The sequence below is a fragment of the Salarias fasciatus genome, chromosome 6 (assembly GCF_902148845.1).
Source record: "Salarias fasciatus chromosome 6, fSalaFa1.1, whole genome shotgun sequence".
NCBI classification, from domain to species: Eukaryota; Metazoa; Chordata; class Actinopteri; order Blenniiformes; family Blenniidae; genus Salarias; species Salarias fasciatus.
Window position 1 is genome coordinate 34,712,243 of NC_043750.1, and position 22,459 is coordinate 34,734,701.

The following is a 22,459-nucleotide window of genomic DNA, read 5'->3' on the forward strand; positions in this document are numbered from 1 at the left end:
TAACAGATGTACAGGAAAGCCACAAGTACCTGGGGATCCCACAGGCAAATGGTAGCCATGATGAAGCAGCTCGAAAGTCAGCCACAGCCAAATACCTACAGAGAGTAAGACAGGTCCTGACGAGCCAGCTGAATGGCAAAAATAAGATCCAAGCCATAAACACCTACACCCTGCCTGTAATCAGATACCCTGCTGGCATAATATCCTGGCCACTGGAAGAAATGCAAGTCACTGATATCAAGACAAGAAAGCTCCTTACAATGCACGGAGGGTTCCACCCTAAGTCCAGCATACTGAGGCTATACACAGAGAAAGGATGGAGGCCGAGGACTAGTGAGTGTCAGAGCCACTATCCAGGAGGAAACCTCAAGCCTCCACGAGTATACCAAGAAGATGGCCCACAATGATGATCTGCTAAGTGAATGCCTCAGACATCAAAAGCCCAGTAAGGAGGAGCCAGAGGAGCTATCATGGACAGACAAATCCCTGCATGGCATGTACCACCGACAAATTGAAGAAGTGGCCGAGATTGGGAAAACATACCAGTGGCTGGAAAAGGCTGGACTGAAGGACAGCGCAGAAGCACTAATTATGGCTGCACAAGAACAGACCCTTAAAGCTCATGTCCGGAGTTTCCATTGTATGTATGATTTTTTAACAGAGCTTAAATGTGTTAGTCTGGTTCAATACTATAATATAATATTAGCATAAAGCAATATAAAAATTTATTCATGAGCTCTGATGTTGCTATCACTTGGGATTGCTACATCTGTCACCACAGCTGTCTTCTGCTGTTTATCCACCACCACTATGTCAGGTTGATTGGCCATCACCTGCTTGTCAGTCTGGATCTGGAAGTCCCACAGGATCTTGGCTCGATTGTTCTTGACCATATTTGGAGGTGTCTTCCATCTTGACCCTGGGACCTCCTGTCCATACTCAGTACATATGTCCCTGTACACTATGCACTCTACCTGGTTGTGCCATTCCATGTATGCCTTGCCTGCCATCATCCTACACTATGCTGTGATGTGCTGTACCTTCTCTGAAGTGCTTCAAGAGACTGGTTCTTCAACACATAAAGGACTGTCTCCCCCACCCACTGGACCCCCACCAGTTCGCATACCGGGCGAACAGATCCACAGAGGACGCCATCGCCATAGCCCTGCATGCAGTGCTGAGCCACCTGGAACAACAGCACAGCTATGCCAGGATGCTCTTTGTGGATTACAGCTCGGCCTTCAACACAATCATCCCGGACATACTGGCCATAAAACTGGACACCCGGGACCCCCCCATCCCCCCGCCACCCCCCTCGCATGCAGCTGGATCAAGGACTTTCTGACCAACAGACCCCAGACTGTGAGACTTGGCCCCCATCTTTCCTCCACCCCGCAGTCCGAGCACCGGATCACCACAGGGCTGCCCTCCCGTACTGCCTCTACACCTACGACTGCAGTCTGGCCCACCAAAGCAACATCATCATCAAGTTTGCTGACAACACCACAGTGGTGGGACTGATCTCACAGGGAGACAAGGCAGCCTACAAAGAGGAGGTCCAGAGGTTGATCCCCTGGTGCTCTGACAACAACCTGGCACTGAACTAGAGGTGTCCCCGACTAAGAATTTCCATAATGCAGGGGTCAGCAACCCAAAGTGTTCAAAGAGCCATATTGGACCAAAAAAACAAAATACAAATCTGTCTGGAGCCGCAAAAAATTATGTCTTATAAGCCTTATATGAAGGTAACACAGCTGTAAGTGTATATTATCTATATTAGCCTACTATCAAAATGAGTAAGTTAGCTGCAAATACATAATCCTGAATACATCATGATTGAATGTTATTTTCCCTGCAGCACATCCTGGAGAGAATGAAACACCACATGACTACCCTGCTGTACAATACTTGGTGCTTTAAGTTTAACTTCCATTACAATATTAATGTATTATGTTTTGTCACATTGATGAAATTATAGAAATACAGTAAAGAAATCAAATTGTTGGTGTCATTTTTATTTTGAGGATTTGAAAAAAAAAAAATGGAATGTGCCAATTATTAATGGGCCTCCTGTCAGACCTTCCCATGGAAATAAAGTGCAATCCTCTTCAAACTTCAATAATACAATCCTCTTCTCTTTTTCCATTATCTGGGTAACAGTGCAATAAAACACCTGCAGTTAAAACACAGTCTGCAACTATACAAAAAGAACAGAAGCCTTTTGAAAAGGTAAATAGGTTATATAAAATGAAAATAAGCTGTTTAATTTTGATTTCAGTGCATTTCTGTGCAAAGTTAGTTAGCCTAAGTCAGTGCAAATGAATAAAATGCAGAACAATCCTTTTCTATTTTCCCACTGATGCCAGCAACAGACACAAATGAACAGGCCACAATTGCAAACGAGTAATAAAACAGCCTGCAATTAAAAGGCAGCTTGCTTAAAAAAGTAAAACACAGTAGAATAGCTTTCTGAAAATGTAAAGCATAAAGTTAAGCTAAGGCAGCATCCTCTTCTCTTTTCCTCCTCCTCTCTCAGCAACAGACAGCACAACACCAGCTCAGCAATCCTCGGACCTGAGCAATAAAACACAATAATATCCCTGCGTGTCATTCAAAATACTGACAAAAATCGGAAATCTCTTTTTAAAAACAGGCACTTTGATGATAAATATGTGCCTATGACAGGATTGTGTTCTCACCCGTTTAATGTGACTTCTGTTTTCGGACATCACTGGACAGCTCCTCAACATTGGCCATGAAAGATGAAACTTCAGTCTTCACACAGGACTGCAGCTCTCCTCTGTGAAACGGGGCGGTATTTGCGCCTGACCTTTCTCTCACAGTGTTTGCGGAGAGAGGTGGTTTTCCTCGCGTTATTATCTCTCGGGTTGCAACAAAACTTGCAGCAGTAGTGGAGTTTGGAGATGAAATCCACTTCTTAAATCAATCTTTGCGCTCCTCTAATTTCTTCAGAAGCACTTTTTCTCTCACTGTGAACTGGGTTAAAGCTCGTGTCCGGAGTTTCCGTTCGTTTCCAAGGTATGTATCATTTTTCAACAGAGCTTAAATGTGTCAGTCTGGTTCAATACTACAATATAATATTAGCATAACAATACAAAAATTTATTTATGAGCCCCGCCTTCGTCTCATAGACCCCCATGTTATCCGAAAAAGCGCCGGTCAGCGTCAGCCAATAGATTTCGAGCTTCCGCATTCTCGTGTTGTCAATCAAAGTGTGCACGCAGCCAGAGAGCACGGCCGCTCGCCCAGCAGAGGAGAGTAAGCTACGCAGCAGCCGCACTGCTTACCTCGGATATATCCATGGTCTGCTGAACATCCACCGTAAACAGCTGAACATGGAGGATGCTGTAGGACTCGGAGGCTCTCATTTTCACCCGACAAATAATTCGCGTGCACAATGAAGGGGCGTGGCTTGGTCGCTCATGAAAGCAGAGGGAGGGGGAACCTCGAGACATTGGATTAAAAAAAACCTCTCTCTTTCAAAACTCCGGACAGGAGCTTTAAATTAGCATGCCTTCCCTGAAAATGTCTTTATAACTTCTCGTTACAAAGCAAACATGCAGGCAATCCTTCCACATTGGCAATAAAAGCAAATGATTCAGTCCATTCTTACTTGAATATCTATCTTTCTCTTTTTACCTTTGGGATCCATGGCCATAACAGACCCGCCGGTTTGTTTACAACAGCCACCTGCCTGGCACCACTCCACACTGCAATGCCGTCGCAGGCTGTGACGTAAATCTTTGTTGACAGAAATGTTGAAATTTAATATTTATTATGCACACCTTTACAGCATTGTAAAACGCTAAGAACGTTTTTCATGTTTGTCCTCCTACAGAAACCATATTACAAAAAATATATCCCCCCATATTTTTCCATTTTCATACATTTTTGAAGAGGCTCCAGGGAGAGCCGCATGTGGCTCCGGAGCAGCGGGTGGTGGTGGTGGTGGGGGGGGGGGGGGGGGGGGGGGGGGGGGGGGGGGGGGGGGGGGGGGGGGGGGGGGGGGGGGGGGGGGGGGGGGGGGGGGGGCGTCGTCTGCGGAGAGTGCCTACACGTGGTGTCGGAGCAGCGCAACACAGTGCAGAGCAGTGCTCACACGGCACACGGAGCGTCGGGGCGCCTATGCCTACAGCCAGCCCTGATTGCACTAATAATAATAATAATAATAATAAACAGCACAGGCAGGTAAAACAACACTTATTTTTTTTCCTACACACTGAAACACAGACTGGAACAAAGTGTTGGTAACTCTAAACATCAAACAAATGAAGTATAGTTCAAATGACCATAACCAAACCCACTTCTAACAAACGGGCTAAAGCATGTAATTTATTTATATCTAAAAGCTCTACAGATAAGCTCAAATTTTTTGGCTAAACAATTTCTCACATTATCTGTTCAAATTAAATGTTTGCAGCACAACATCCATGCAAAAACAAACACTAAATTAAATAGAGTTAGCCTTTCAGATAAATAAAAATTATAATATAATAATAACCTAAAATGTTACAATTAAACGAAATAAAAGGCAGCAATAAAAATGAGAATTGAGTAACAGAACCGTCTTTTATTAGCCCAATTATCTGGCTACTTACCCGTTTAGGGTGGAAAGCCATGTTGTAGTGGAGTGATATGAAAGGACACAACTTGCATTTGACTTTTTTTGGATCATCTTTGACTTGGTCTGAACTGAAGTTTGTTTTGTTTTTCCGGCATTGTGAGCCTTTTAATCACCACCGAGATGCGCTGCTCTGTGATGGTGCTCTGCGCAAAATCGGATTGTGCCACTCACCATGGTGGTTCATTCACAAACACTAAATAGATAGAATATTGAATAAAAGTACAAGTAAAATAATTATCCAAAGTGTATTTCATAGGCTAACATGTATATCAAATCGGATTTATATAATGTTTATTTGGAAGAAACAAGCAATTCTGTGTAAAATCAGTCATTCAGCACCCCCATACAGCTGTAATGGAATGGTCCTCGTTTCATAACCACATTTTGTGATGCTTCGACTGTATAATTGGCAGTCGAATCAGGCCCCTTTGAACGAATCATGGAATCGTCGAATATTTGAGGACACCCCTACACTGAACACACAAAAAACAAAGGAGATCATCGTGGACTTCAGGAGGAACAGGAGTGACCCCCCCCCCCCCCCCCCCCCCCCCCCCCCCCCCTCATCAATGGTGAATGTGTGGAAAGGGTCCACACTTTCAAGTTCCTGGGAGTCCAGATCTCCACAGCCAACATTACAGCTGTCATCATTCAATTCAATTTTCTGTATTTATGAAGAGGCAATTACAACATGGTCGTTTCTAGACACTTTTACAGAGAAACCAGCCTTACTTAAAGTGCAGAATGACAGCTTGCTCTCTCTGGACGCAAAGAAACCTGTGCTGTTGGTGATGCTTGATCTAACTGCAGCATTTGACACAGTGGACCACTCTGTCCTTCTCACTCGCCTGGCCCAGCAAGTGGGCCTTCAGGGACCTGTGCTCCAGTGGTTCAAGTCCTACCTAACTGATAGATCCTTCATTGTGATGATTAATGACCTCTCCTCATCTTCAGCTCCTCTGTCCTCCGGTGTGCCACAGGGTTCCATTCTCGGCCCTGTTTTGTTCTCGCTGTACATGCTGCCCCTGGGCTCTGTGATTTTCCGCCATAATGTCTCATTCCACCTGTATGCAGACGACCTACAAATCTATCTGCCGGTTTCCCAGAACTCCCCAGACACACAGTCCATCCACATCTGGATGACATTAAGCAGTGGCTGTCACAAAACTTCCTTTGTCTGAACGAGTCAAAGACTGAGTTTATCCTCTTTGGTGCTTCTAGTCCATCTAATGCAGCTCCAGTTTTCACACCGCTCACCAACCATCTCAGCCAGACAGGTCAGGAATCTTGGTGTGACTTTGGACAACGATCTCAGACTCAACAAGCAAATAGACTCTGTGGTCAGGGCAAGCTTTTTTCAGTTTCGCCAGTTGGCCAAAGTCAGGTTATTTCTCAGCCGTCAAGACCTTGAAACAGCAATCCATGCCTTCATCAGTTCACGTTTGGATTATTGTAACGCTCTCTACATCGGTCTCAGCCAAGCTTCTCTGCACCGTCTACAACTCGTGCAGAATGCAGCTGCCCGTCTCCTCACCAACACACGCAAACACGACCATATCTCCCCTGTACTGTTCTCTCTTCACTGGCTCCCGGTTCAGTCCAGAATTCAGTTCAAAATCCTTCTGTTTGTATTCTGCTCCATCCATGGCCTTGCACCTCTGTACCTGTGTGACCTTCTGACTCCTCACCAGCCCGGCAGAGCCCTGTGCTCCTCTGGTCAGCACCTCTTGGTGGTCCCTCGATCCAGGTGTAAACAGTGGGGCGATCGGGCCTTTGCAGTGACCGGGCCCAAACTCTGGAACTCTGTGCCTCTGGAGTTATGCTCCATCATGGACCTGCCCCTGTTCCTGGCCAGGCTAAAGACTCATTTGTTTAGGTCAGCCTTTGACTGTTGAGGTTTTAATTTATGTAATGAAGTGACATATTTTATATATTTTGTTTTGTTTTTACTCATGTTCAGCACTTTGATCAGCCTTGGTTGTTGTAAAGTGCTATACAAATAAAATTTGATGATGATGATGATGGTAGGAGCCCGGGGTTAAGTAAACGCTTACACCCACTGGGTCCAGGTTACCTCAATTAATCAGTGGAGCAGCTGTTTTGTTTGATGCCCAATTAGAATTTCACCCATTGAATCCAGGCTGTCTCAATGGATCAGCCGCGATTGATGTTCTGTCTGCTATCCCTCAAGCACGGCTCTAGTCCACCTAAGAGACAGCCTCTTCGTCCAGGGTTCTGGTGTTCTGACTTTTTGGTCTCCCACAGTGGGGAGAGGGAGAGAGGGAGAGAGGGAGAGAGAGAGAGAGAGAGAGAGAGAGAGAGAGAGAGAGAGAGAGAGAGAGAGAGAGGGCCCAGCACCGTCTCCACTTCCTGAGAGTCCTCGGGAGGAACAACCTCAACAGGGCTCTGCTGCCGGCCTTCTACCACTCGTCCATTCAGAGCCTGCTGACCTACTGCATCTCCACCTGGTACGGGAGCTGCACTGCGGCAGACAGAATGAGGCTTCAGAGAACAGTCAAGGTAGCACAGAGAATCATCGGCTACCCTCTCCCCTCCCTGATGGACATCGACTCCATCTGGTGCCTCAGCAGAGGTCGCAACATCATCAAGGACAGTTCACATCCCTGGTGTCCAGCTGTTTGATCTGTTGCCCTCTGGCAGGTGCTACAGGTGCATTAAAACACAGACTAACAGACTGAAAAACTGCTTTTTCTCAAGAGCCATCACCGCCTGAACTCGGCTATACACTAGAGTAAATGCGAATGTTCAATATGGTAACTCTGCCACTGTGGTTGCTGCTACTTTTTATATATACATATTTATACTTTAATTTTAATTTATTGTCTTGCACTGAAGGAGAAGCTCTCCAATTTCATTATACACTTGTATCATGACAGTAAAGGCTATTCTATTCTATTCTATTATCCCTGTGTGTGGTTGGGACTGACTTCTCAGGGAACTTCCAGCTTCACCCCTGTTAATTTCTTTGGTAACAATAAACTGGTTTTATGTCTGTCTCTGCATATCTTACCCAATCTCATAATGTCATCTACCCTGTGTTGTATCTCACCTTTCACCTCAAGAGACTCCATCTCAATGCAATCAGCACAGGAGGGCTATAAAAACATTTGGACTGATACCAGTAGCGGCCGGTGGAGCGGGGCGCAGGTGGCGGGAGCGTTTGTTTCGTTCGCCTACACCGTCAGCGGCGGGTGGTGCAGCGTTAATTCACTTCCGCATTGGCGGAAGCGCTCGTTTCCATACCCGCGCATTCCAGGCGGGCAGTGTTGAAGAAACCAGTTTATTAAAAATAATCGTTGCCTACCTGTTGTGTTGTTTGGAATGCGCCTGGAATGCGCGGGTGTGGAAACGAGTGCTCCCGTCAATGCGGAAGTGAATTAACACCGCATCGCCCGCGGCTGGCGGTGTGGGCGGACAAAACAAGCTCTCTCACCACCTTCGCCCCGCGCCACAGGCCGCTACTGACTGATACCCTTTCTCATGCATTATGTAAAATGTTCCCATGACAGTGCATCCATCACTTTATGATTCAAAGTTCTTGTGCAACACTAAGGTAGTGCTGTAATCTCCCCAGTAACTTCCAAGTTCAATCTCACAGACTAAAGATTCAGTGAGACGCTTTCCGCCAATCCACAGCCCCTGGAGGTAGTTAATCTCCTTTCAGTCATAACAGGCTAATAAATCCAAATAGTTTACAACAGGTCAGAGTTTTTGCCATTTTCTGTCTGTCCAGTACCAACCACCTCCCATCGCTGCTGTCATTAAAAAGCTGTAGATGTTATGCAACGCCGACACTTGCTGCTTCCATCTGCAGCACCGCCTCCATACTGTCCGAATATCCGAAAAAAATATTCAAATTCCAGTAAAACAGTATGAGATCATATAATCCAGCATGCACCAGCATAAACATGCTGAACAAGCAGTCACAGTGACATCTGCCCTTCAAAATCTAATAACAGGGAGTGGTGATTCGTGCTGAATTCCACAAAACTCCCTTCAAGTCTTTTCCAGTGGAGTACGGTGGGATCGATATCTTATACAGCAGATCTGTTAAGAAAGGGCAGCCTAAAGAAGTCCTCTAAAGACTGATGTGCACACCTACTCTCCGGAAAAAATCTGATTCACTTCTCATAGTTTGAACTGCCTCAGCAGGTCCCTCAGCTCGCGAATCACTGGTGTAATCGATGTGGCTGACGTGATGGTAGTCCAAGACCAATGACCACGGGGGAGGAGGGGGGGGGGGGTGCACGGAGGGGTTAATGCACCGAAGACCCATGCCACCATCAGACAGAGCGTTGGCGCCGCCCCTCACCCTGCAGAGCCTGGGTGTGAAGTCTGGCTGAGATACTCCCTGGCAGGAAATCTGAGTTCGCTGTCCAGCTCCATCAACAAACCCTCCACGCTCAGACACCTGCAGAGTTATTATCAATGCCTCAATACTGTCAAACATGATGCCTGTGGGCCAAAACTGGCTCACAAGAGGCTCTAATCTGGCTTACAGTCATGTAGGCCCATAGGGGGCTCTCAATGGGCCGATTTGACCGTAAGATGCTTACCAGCTTGACCCTATGCCTCTTTTGTCATGCACTTATGCCATACATTGTATTTCTCTCACTGAAAAAAAGAATACCGGTAAATAACCGGGAGGAATCAAACATGCCTGCGTGAGAAGTACAATGTGTGGCATGAGTGCGTGACAAAAGACGCTTTGGGCCAAGTTGGTAAGCAAGTTACGAGGGCGTACCCAAAAGTTCCGGGAATTTGACTGTAACTTTTTATTTCTTACATTTCAAAATAAAACACCACTGTCGCCTTCAAAATAATCTCCATTCGCATTAATGCAACGCTCCAGCATGTCTCCCACTTCACGATTGGGTCGTGACACCCGTGCGTAATTGTGCCATTCAGGGCCGGCTGCGATTTGTCTGTCACCTCCTCCACATCTGCAAAATGCTGTCCCTTCAGCTCTTTCTTCAACTTGGGGAACAAGAAAAAGTCACTCAAGGCTACATCTGGCGAGTAAGGCGGATGGGGGAGTAGAGTCATCCCATTCTTCGCCAGAAACTGCGTGACGCGCAGCCCCGTGTCCGCTGGTGCTCTGTGGTGGTGGATCAACCGGGCTGCACTCCGCCACGACACAGGCCGCTTCCTCCTCACATCCTCACGGAGCCGTCTGAGGACTTCCATGTAGTAGTCCTGATTTACAGTTTGTGGGGGGGGGGGGGCAAGTCAAGAAAATGCAAGAAACCTGGGAAAAGCAGCACTCAGGAGACGAAGAACCCACGAACATGGTTGAGGAAGATGGCGAGGAGCTATCACTGTGCAAAGCTATGCTAACAATTAGCAAGCAAATAAATGAACTTCACACAGAGATGAAGTCGGACCTAAAGTCCTTCAGCGAAGACCTGCTGCACAAGATGAACACACTCAAGAATGACATTAACCAACAGCTAAGCGCCACCAAGCAGACGGTGCAACCTCAGGATTGTATACCTACTTGCTGGAAAAAACAAATTGCTATAAACTGTACTGTACCATGTAAACATATATTTTCTTCCCGTTTTTTCTATTTATTTATTTTTACTCCTCTGATGCCTCCAAATGTTGTGTTAAAGTGTGTGCTTTTGATTTTGATTTTCAGAAAAAAACTTTAATAAACATAAAGTAACAAAAAGAAACTGTGAAAATGAATGAGAGTTACACCAAATCAGTCCGGGGGAAAACCACACCCTCTCTCAAGATAAACGTTCCCCCCACCCCACAGTCCATAGGTGAATAATGAATAAAATGATGACCACAAAGTCTGCATTGTGCAATGACACAGATCGCCACAAGAGGGCAGGAGAGACCAGATAAAAGTGGTGCAACTCACCTGCGACCTGAGAGCAAACACCAGTCTGAAAGTTCAGTGCTGTCCTGCACGTCAAGTTCAAACAAAACAGAAACAATTTAATCCTCTAACTTTTACGCAGTGGCGGACTATGCATTTCACACTAAGGCCTTCAGAACAGATCCGCCTGGACCAATCCACCTCTCAATAACTATTTTATGTCTATAAAAAAAAATCTTATTATGCAGATATGCATATAAAGACTTGTTACATAGCAGATACTTGTGCAGCCAGAATAAATACCTTTGCTGAAGTGCAGAAGTCTCCTACTACATCTGTGCACATACAATAAGCATCAACAACTTAATAAAACGTCAATATTATTTAGGAAAAGAGGAACATTTTACTCACCAAAATCTCGATTATTTGTAAACAAAACCCATTCTCCTTTCCTTCCTCAAAAAGAGTTCAATTGCTCTGTCATATAGATTATCCGTGTGTTTCAATTCCATCAGCAGATCCTTCTTGATTGCCATCAAAGCCAGGGCTGAAAGTCGAGCTTGCCCTGTGGTATTTCTGGCGTAACTTTTAATTCTCTTCTTCTTCTTCTTCTTCTTCTTCTTCTTCTTCTTCTTCTTCTTCTTCTTCTTCTTCTTCTTCTTCTTCTTCTTCTTCTTCTTCTTCTTCTTCTTCTTCTTCTTCTTCTTCTTTCTTCTTCTTCTTCTTCTTCTTCTTCTTCTTCTTCTTCTTCTTCTTCTTCTTCTTCTTCTTCTTCTTCTTCTTCTTCTTCTTCTTCTTCTTCTTCTTCTTCTTCTTCTTCTTCGGAATAATTGCGGGTGGCGACCAACAACTTAGGTGCATTCCGCCACCTACTGTATCTCTTGGTGAATGTAAATCAGAAGGCCTGGGTACTCTGTCGTTAGTGTATGCTAGCTAGAAGGCGCTGAGTCGCCAACTCGAAATCTGATTGGTTGAAGCAACTGTCTGTTTAACACTTCACTTTACTTTACTGGGCTATCAGAATGGACTGTGAAAGCCTCAGGCAGATTTTTTTTTACCCTAGTAACAGATGATGCCTGAAATCTGATTGGTTAAATGATTTAATATGAAAAAAACATGTCTGGAAGCAGCGCAACCACGGAAAACTGTGAAAGGAAGCAGAACATACCGTTTGGAATCATTTAGTAAGTATTCATGGACAAAATATAATTTACATCAGTCTGTAATTGAGATACTTTTTAGGCCAGCAGAGAAGGCCTTGCCGATTGTCAGCAGCTCCTGTTAGCATTGATCCTGTAGTCATTTTGACTGGCTGAGGGGAAACAGAGAGTTTCAATCAGAGAAATGATTAAAGACAGATTTGCAGATGCTTTGATCATCAAACATTTGTATGACGTGCAGAAGCATTGCTAATGGGCAAGTTTGCAAAAAATAAATTCTATATTTTGATGCATGCTTTGATTGATGATGTTGATGTTAGGATGTTGTTTGGAGAGTGGCTGTACTGGAGGAAACTAGTGGAGACATGAGGGTCTGGAGCCCAGCTTGTTCAGAAATATAGATAATTCTCCTTATATGGGAATGGGGTTTGTTTTTCATTCATGTGCTGGTGAAGTTTTAGTTTTAGTTGCTTTTCAATCCATGTTGGAAGGAACGTACTAAATCTGCAGATTAAACTATGTGTGCTGTCACATGTTTGATTCATGACCATGTTTTTTGTAAATAAAGTCATACTACCCAACAAAGGCATGTTGAGACTTACCATATTGGCCCGAATATAAGACGATTCCGATTATAAAACCCCTATTTTTCAAAGATCATTTTGTGAAAGAAAAAAAATGCTGAAGACAATAAGGTCACTCATAAAACTTTTTATTTTACAATTTTTATAAACTCAAAAACTCACAGCTGAGATAACATTTCACGAGATATAAAATGAAAAAATATTACTACAGTATTGAATAAAAATATATTCTCTTTCTCAAAATAAGAAAAAATAATCAACAAATAAGAAGCCTCAAGGTGTTCAAACTGCATAAATGATGTAAATAACTTCCCAGTGCCTTTAGCTGAATCACGGCTCTGGTGGTGGGCATTCCGTCTTTCCGTTTTTCAGTGACGTATTCACTCACCCTTCTATCAATCTCTCTGAAGCGTCCGCTCTTGGGACCATGGATGCACGGAAAGCTTTTCTCATAGTGTTAGAATTCTGTAGACATTTTTTCTGTGCTCTCCAATATCGAACGAGGCACCCTGCTACACCAGATCTCCTGGCGGCTTGGCAGTTGTTTGATGACTCTGCTGCGTTGATCACCATCAGTTTAAAGTTGGTATTATAACTTCGCCTGTGTTGTTTGCTCAGTTGTCCAGCGTTCGAGCCCCTTCGTTCCAGATGATCCGCCATTTTTCATCAGATCATTTGATCTCATTTCATCGCTCCACTCGCTCTCTGGTCAGTGATACTTTGGCTCCATCTAGCGGCGCGGATGCGTATTGACCATCTACCGTAAGTCCGCGATTATAACACGACCCCACTTTTGAGGATGCGATTTCTGGAAAAAAAAAAACATTGTCTTATATTCGGGCCAATACGGTATATCATAAGAGAAGTGGAAGTTTGATAAAGAAGTCCTTTTGTGCATCAATAACTGCTGCTGAATGTTTAGTTTTCTTTTTGTCTTTTAAAAACTAGCTTCTAGTCAGAGAGCAAATACATTTAGTCTGGTTAAGAAGGATTAAAAATGAGAATATTTTCAAGGCCTTTATTTAAAATACAGACTGCATAAAGGTACAAAAATGCTTGTGATGTTTTCAGACTCAGGTATCACTGCTGTGGGTCCTTGAGCAAGGCCCTTAAGTCTTTAACAATTCAATTCGATTCAATTCAGCTTTATTTATAAAGTGCCAATTACCACATAGTCATTTCGAGACACTTTTACAGAGCAAACCCAACAGATCCACATGAGCAAGCATAAGCAACTGTGGAAAGGAAAAACTCCCTTTCAAAAGGTAAAAACCTGCAGAACCAGGCTCAGAGGTGGCGGCTTTCTATTCCGGTTGGGGTGAGGGGACAGAAAGAGAAAGAAATAAGACAGACAAATTCTTGGATCAACATACATTTCATGTATAAACAGAGAGTACATAGGCAACAAGAGGAACAATCATCAATTGTCAACGACACGTAGTTATGAAACATTACATTGAAACGAGAGAAAGGCACAGAACTGGTAGGAGCCTGGGGTTAAGTAAACCGTTTGCACCCACTGGGTCTGGGTTATCTAATCAATCAATGGATCAACAGAGAAAGCATTTAACAATGATAATAAAACAGGATTTCCAACACTTTCCTAATGATTTTCCGTACAGGGAGGATGTATAATGTGAAGAGTATAGCTCCTAGGACAGAACCCCATGGAACTCCATGTTTAACTTTAATCTGAGCTGAGAAATCATTATTAACATGAACAAAGTGGAACCTGCCTGCGAAGTATGATTGAAACCAGTTTAATGCTGTCCCTTTAATCCCAATATATTCTAGTCTCTGTAGTAGGACGTCATGATCAAGTCTCAAGCTGCTCCTAAAAGACAGTTATCGACTTTGAAGCCAAAACATAAAGATGGTGAGCCTGCCAGAAACAATGGAGGGTAAAAAGCCCTGTGGAGTTTTTTGCTAACTTTTTGTGGAACCTGCTAGGCTCGGCTCACTTTCCCACTCTGAAAGAGGTTGACAGAGCGCACCAACTGCGACAGCCACCTGACGCCGGAACATGTCCCCTTGTCATGATCACGAGGATTCACAGCTAAAGGCTAAAGGTAAAGAATAAAATACTTGCGACTGGCATGTGAGAGCACCCCCTTGATCTACGATGAGAGACGTATCTATATGTATTCCGACTTCCTGGCAGAGACATTGATCTGTCTCTCATCAAGGTGCCCGACTCTCGCTTCTTTACTATTGAGTAACTCTTAATGCTGGAAAAGTTTGGTTTGGTTTGTTAATTTGCGTAATATGCTCAATATTGTTTCATATAAACACCTAGGCACTCTCTAAATTTTTGTTATTGAGATCTTATGATGATTATTGTTTAATAGTTGCTTTCGGATGGAGTTAGCCATCTCATGATATTGCTGGTTATGTATTGACGAGAATAGGGTCCCTGAGCTGGCCTGTTTAGCTATTTTCTCCCACTTTTTTAGTGAAAGTGGGTGTTTGGGATGAGTAAATATGTGTTCTTTTTTTGTTGGTTTGAGGGTTTTTTTCCATCAAGTTAGACGAACACTGAATAATTACACAAAAATCTAAAAAATGCTTTTTTTTCCAGACGAAATGAAAATAACACAGAGCATAAAGATGCCAAAGTGTTGGCTGTTTTTCAGAGTTTATATTGAGGTAGTTACATTAGAAAGGGTGAAAATGGGAAGAGTGAAATAAACACCCACACTCCCATTTGCTCAGCTGTATTGAGTGATGTTAAAAGAGTGCTACTCCCCTCTACTGGAACCCCGAAGTAATGCCACAAATGAACACAAGCAAAGCAAGCAGGAGCCTCTGCCTCCTCTCTCCCTCCAAAGAATAAAAGGTGAACTAATCTGCACAGAAATCTAAAATATAAAAATGGCTAAATAAAACATTTGAAAATCAACAACTTTTGGACAATATCTGCCACATATACCTACTAAATATGATTTTTTTTTTTTTTTTAATGGATGCTGAACTCATACCACATGGTCTAAACATGAAATATTGGAAGATTTTTATTTCAGACCAGGCTCCAACATCCATTACTCTTGATTTAAAAAAGCCTAGACAGTGCTCCTCATAGCGTTTCCATCCATCTCTGTTGACAGACAAACATTTCTGTGAACTAGTGTCAGCAAAAATCACAGAATATCTTGACAATAATGACACCGCAGACGTCTCGGACTCTGTCTTGTGGCAGACATTCAAAGCTGTTATGAGACGTCACATGTTACAGAGACAATGCTTTTACAGATTGGAGCTGTATGGGTCTGGTTACTTTAAAAGCCCTTCATGCTGATGGACATTTAGGCTCTTTTGAATAACTGCAGTCCAAATTCTCTCTTTCGAAATCCAAGTTCTTTTGATATTTACAACTGAGGCACTATGTCCAACAGGCTACTACGTCATATGAATTATCACCTGAAAATAATGTCTTGTTCGAATACCTTCTGGGTCTCCCTGAAGCAAAACACCTCATCATGAAGCTGGTTCATTACTTCTAAAGTACTTTAGTCTCATCTACTATTAAAATGAAAAAGGCCTGGGAAAGTGAGCTTGGCACTGAGATTAAGAATGGAAGTTGGCATAATGTATTAACTAACATGAAGCCTTGCTCAATTAATGCAAGACTCCAACTGATCTAGTACAAAATAGTACACAGATTGCACTACTCTAAGACGAGATTAAAACAATTCCCCTGACCTCGCTCCGATGTGCAATCAATGTAACACCTCAGAAGGTACTCTCGTACATCTCTGTTGGTCTTGCCTGAAATTGTACAACTTTTTTTCTCTGTTTTTGATATTAGTGTAACACCTGACCCCGAAACTGCTCTGTTTGAACACTCAAGCACTCCAGAAAACTTGGATTGGAACACACACACTGCTTTGATTCATGGTATGATGATTGACAAAAGATGTACACTGAAATTGTAGAAGTCTTATTTAGCTCCCAAGTTTGAGAGTTGGTTGTGGGAACTCATAAGCATACGACACGTGGAAGGACTGAGAGATGAACTTGCTGGTAGGAAGTTCTCCAGGATATAGAGTCCAGTTCTAGAGCATATGAACAACTAATGATACCCTCTTCATCAACCTACTTCACTTCTCTTACCTCTTTGGTAAGATAGTCAGCTGTGGAGTGACGCAGGAGATACTTGACTCTTGTCCCCCTTTGTTTGCTTATTAATTTATTTTTCAAATCTTATTTTATATGTTGTTGCTATTGTTGCTTTGTTTTATTTTCTGATTATTGTTCAATTGTCACTGTGTCATTGTTGATTACTTGTAATATAATTTGAAATTTATTAATATTTAAAGAAAATATTTAAAGAAATATTGGGATCACATTTTCATACGAAAAGAAAAAAGGAGGTGACAAGAACACTATTTTATTAAAACTTAAGTGTTTTTTTTTCCATTGCACATATTTGGAAATGACAGAAAATATAACAGCTTGTAAGATTTCAGTATACAGAGTGAAAACATTCATTTTCAGATTATGAGTAAAAATAAACCATATCACAAAGGCCAGTTGGTATCGTTTTTCATGGAGGTCATGCCACTTAATCAACCCCTGTTGACAAAAAGAAAAAAAAAGTGTTAAATCAGTCATTAGTCTCTGTGAGGACACATGAGGCTCAAAGTGAAATTGGTAGACAGACTTACAAGTGATTGGCCCAACAGAGATGGGAGTCCCTGAAGCAGAGCTGAAAGCAGAACGACTTGTTCTCCTTCTGCAAGACTATAAGGTACAGAAGGGTGAGGGGAGGAGGAGAGAGAGAGAATGATTATTATGGATGAGAATAAGGGCCACTTGAAAAAAAGAAGTTCATCTATTTGTCGATCAGTCGGTCAGACGGATGGACAGATTCTGATGCTGATGAAGTGAAATTTGTGACTCACAGTGAAGCAGCTGTACTTCCTCCTGTCACAGAGGGTGAGGTTGCAGTGAAGATACACGTCTTCGTGTTTTCCATTTGGGAGGAAAAACAGAGCAGAGAAACGAGCCCGAGTTGATCTGCCGTTCTCAATCACCTGCACCTCCCGAGGGTCAACGGGACACCTTGCAGAAAAGATGGAGGAGATCATCAGGGTCATTACATGTTACTGGATCCCACAAGGTTTCTGCTGAGGCTGAGGAGGTGCACGTACCTGTTCTGGATTAAAGGGTATTTCACAGAAGATTCAGGGCTTAGAGAGTGACTTGCGAAGCAGTCCTCCAGAATAACAGCAAAGTCTGGACCCCTGTTCTCCACAGAGACCCCCACATACAATGCGGAGCCCACTGGGAGGGTCACTGACCCTGGTGGGTAAGTGTCAATGAAGGAGGGGCTGCTGTACAGAGACATCACGGCTCTCGATTGACTGCCCAAACCAGAAATGCCACCACTCTCCCTGTCAAAGGAAATAAGCTGTTTTAACAAATGTAGCTCAAAAATAATGTATTTAAAGTTATTCATTACTGTAGTTGTATTAGGGTGACCACCTGCTAATGAGTCCAATGGGGGACAAGGGGTATGATTCTGAGGGACAATGTGGGACACCGCCCAGCGTGGCGGTGCCCCCACCCAGCGAGCAGACTCACTCACTGATACCTGTTTACCAAGTTCCAGCAGATACCACTTCACATGGTATATTATTGTTACTTCTTGTTGCCCTGTTCCCCTAACAGAGGTAGTTGCTGCTGTCTGCTCATAACAGGACACCTTGTTAATGAGCCCTGAGCTTTCAATGTGTTTTGCTTTTCCAAGGTTCTTCGACCTGTTGACTCCAAATCACTTGTGAATCACATTACTACAGTGTCTGATTCAGACACGTCATTTTGTTTTAGCTTTTGATATTTTCAATCATTTGTTTTAATATTTTTATGAAAAACACAGTATTTTAGCTGAATAACTCCCAGGTTATTTGATCTACTGAATCCCAATCACTTGCGAATCACATTACGACACGGTCTGGTTCAGACACACCTCTTTGTTTGCTCTGGTAACATTACTAATAATTTTTATTAATATTTTTATGAAAAAAGAGTTTTTTTCTCAATAGCTCGAAGGTTATTTTACCTATTTACTCCAAATCACCTGTGAATCCCATTACTGTAGTGTCTTTTTCAAACTTTGTTTTAGCTTTAAATATTCCAAACATTTTATATTAATATTTGTAAGAGAGATAAAGTATTTTAACTCAATATCTCCTCGTTCATTTGACCTATTGATTGAAAATCAGCATAAGCACAGGCTTTCCTTCATTTACTTTGTTGTTCAGTTTGCTTTTTATCAACAATGTTCATGCGTATTCTATTAATTAAGAATAAGGTGAGTGTGATCCGCGGCACTTAACGTTAGTTTTGCAATCCTCTCGTTTTCGCCTTTACCGTAATGCGTAAAATATGTGCGCACCGCAAAACAACATCGGCTCACTTTGCAGTGTTTGTCAGAGTGCCGGCTGGCTTGACCGCAGTTGTTCACTGACAGGTGTGTGTGTGTGTGTGTGTGTGTGTGTGTGTGTGTGTGTGTGTGTGTGTGGTGAGTACGGTGAGCAAGTTTTTTCTTTTTAAGAGCAAGCGTTGATTATGCGGGACACGGTCTCAATTTGCGGGACGCATGAAATGTGCTTGAAACACTGTACGCGCACGCGCTACGCGGGACGGGTGGTCACCCTAAGTTGTATCAACATTCCAAAGGAAGACAGAATGCATTTTGACTACCAAGTCATCACATCCTGAAGGTCAGCAAGAAAACAGCATATTGTAAAAAAATAAATCAATCAATCAAAACCATAGTCACAGGAGCAAGAACATCTTAACATTTATAGATGTAACTGACAAATAGTAAATAATGTCAGTGAAGGCTCAATAAAGGTTTTCTTACTCCAGGACTGGCCTGACAGCCACATCAAGGGTGCTGTCTGTATGCAGAGGATAAGAGCAGGAGATGGGAACTCGATGTGGAACACTGAAGGATGAGTTTTGTGCTGAGTAGATGAATATATTGTTGACGTATGTCACATGTGTGAGGTTGGTCTGAAAGACAGATGTTTAAGTGATCAATAAGGTGAATGGTTATATCAGATGAGAAAGACACAGTAACTATAACATATGTGGATGTCCTTTGTCAATTCCCCCAAAAAGATAAATACGTTAAAAAATATATTAAATTGAAGACATTACAGTCTCAAGTCTAACAATACATACTGGATTATGAAAACCTGGAAATATTAATATGATTATTGATAATGTGCCCAGACATCCATAAACAGCAGTGGTGCTTTTCTCCTCATCAGATGATGGAGAGACCAGATAAAACTTCACATTGAATTGAGAGTCTCAACTAAATTCCTTTAGTCCACAGCAGCTCCACAGTACCATCAGCACCGTCAGCCAGATCCAGACCCGCCATCCCCGGGCCCTGCTGCTGATCAGCGGAGACTTCAACCATGTTTCCCTCTCCGCCTCTCTTTCGACATTCATGCAGTATGTCACGTGCCACACAAGAGACAAGAAGACGCTGGACCTTCTTCATGTTAACATGCCAGACGCTTACACCTCGGCCCCCCTCCCCTCACTGGGACACTCTGATCACAAGCTGGTCTGCTCTGACAATACCCACCTAAAGTGCGAAGGACACCTGTGTGGAAGAGGTCTTTGAAAGTGTGACTGAGGAGGTCAATGACAGGCTGCAGGCCTGTTTCCAGACCACGGACTGGAGCATGTTCTCTGACTCTTTTGGGAATGACATCGACGGCCTCACGCACGGCATCACAGATGACATGAACTTCTGTGTGGACAGTACTGTGCCAACCCGGAGGGTACGGTGCTTCTCCAACAACCACCCATGCGTCACCCTTGAGCTTAAAGTCCTCCTGAAGCAGAAGTAAAGGACTTTCACCTCAGCGGACAGAGAGAAGCAGAGCAGAATTCAGCATGAGCTCCAGTGGAGGATCAGGTGGGCCAAGAAGGACTATACCAGGAAGCTGGAGGAGATGCTGACCCAGAACAACGCTCGGGACATGTGGAGAGGACTGAAAAACATCTCTGGATTTGGGCAGAGTGCCAGAGGGACAGCTGATGGAGACCAGCACTAGGCAGACAAATTAAACTGTTACGTGAACAGATCTGATTCTCCCCCCACCCTTTTGCCTGCCTCCCTCCTCCCCACACTTCACACGTCTCCAGCCCAGGAGACACCTCCCACCTCCCTGGGCCACAGCTACTTTCACCTGACCACTCTTGCCCCACACCCACATCAGTCTCAGGCTGCTGAGGACCTGTGTGAACCAGCTCTGCCTGGTTCTCTGCCACCTCTTCAACCTGAGCCTCAGCCTGGAGAAGTTCCCTGCCCTGCAGAAGACCTCTTGTGTGGTCCCGGTTCCCAAAACAGCGCAAGCCAAGGAACCGGCCCACGACAGACCTCCCACCTCATGAAGACCATGGAGAGGCTCCTTCTCGCCCAAGTCCGCTCTGTGGTGAGCTCCTCACTGGACCTGCTGCAGTTTGCCTACAGGGAATGACCGAGCTGGAGTACCACTCGGTCATCATTGACTTTGTGGACTGGTGTGAGGACAACCACCTGTGCTTGAACACCAGTAAGGAAAGGAGATGGTGATTGACTTCAGGAGGAGGACATTACCACACCTGCCGGTGAACATCCAGAGGAGGACATTGCAACAATGGACAGCTTCAAGTGTTTTGGTGTTCACCTCAACAATAAACTGGACTGGTCCCACAACACCAACGCTCTGTAGAAGAAGGACCAGAGTCGCCTCCACCTTCTGAGAAGACTGAGATCCTTCAGAGTGAGAAGACCTGTGCTCAGGACCTTTATGACTCTGTGGTAGCCTCTGCTAAACCCTTCCTTTCACCACATCTCCTCCGTCCTCCAGCAGCTCCATTGGCTCCCTGTCAAATTCCGGATAATTTTCAAGATTCTTCTGTTTGCTTTCAAAGCCATCCACAATCTCGCCCCGCCTATCTGTCTGATCTCATACACGTTGCCACCCCCTCACGGTCCCTCAGGTCTTCCTCCTCTCTCCACCTCTCTGTGCCCTCCGCCCGCCTCAGTACCATGGGGAGCAGAGCATTCAGCCGCTCTGCTCCTCGACTCTGGAACTCTCTCCCACCTGACATCCGCAATATTGACTCTCTATCACAATTCAAATCCATACTCAAAACCCAGCTGTTTCAATCTGCCTATCACCCGTAAATTTCTCTCTTTTTCGCTGTGTTACATTGTTGTTTTATTTATTTGTAATGAGTTTTTATCTTATGTAAAGTGTCCTAGAGTGTTTTGAAAGGCACTGTTAAATAAAATGTATTGTTATTATCGTCATTATTATCATTATTATTATCATTATCATTATTATTATTATTATTATTATTATTATTATTATTATTATTATTGTTATTATTATTATTATCATTATTATCATTGTTATTATTATTATTATTATTATTATTATTATTATTATTATTATCATTATTAGCAGCTCCTTCAGTGGCTGACTGAGACACCCTCAGTGCAGGAAAGAGCGCTGCAGGTCCTTCATCCCCACCACTGTCACACTGCACAACTCTGCTTTGTAGAATATGTGCAGTAACCCTGATATCCTGCGATCATTGCCACTTTATAAAATCCAAAAGAAATCATTGACACTTGATAAACTATTCATTCTGCTGCACTGAAAACATACTTGTACATATATTTATAGTTTCTGGTATACTGTAAGATTAATGTTGTATAGAAAGTTAGATCTTTCTTCTTTTAGATTTCCATTATTATTCGATTAAGATTTGCACTATTATTTATTGTTAGTCTTATTTGCACCTTTCACCTCTTTTTTGCACCCCCGTGTGTGTTCTACGAGCCTCTGTGACTAAATTTCTCCATGGTGAGATCAATAAAGTCTATTCTATTCTATTCTATTGCATGATATTATATTATATTATATGATAATACTATCTTCTCTTTAGAAGTGCAAGAAGTTTAAAAACAGGCATCATCACTCATAATATGGTTTCAAACTAGTCAGGACTTGCTGTAAGAGGGCACACGTAGGTTAATCAAAGACAGAACAAATACCTTCACTGAATTTCCACAGGCTTCAGGTCGAGTATCAACTTCATACCAAATCCATCCATAGCTTTCTCTGACCCAGGTGCAGTTGTGATCAGCCAAGTGTCCAGAGAATGGGTCGAACCCAGAAGCTACCAGACGACTTGCCTG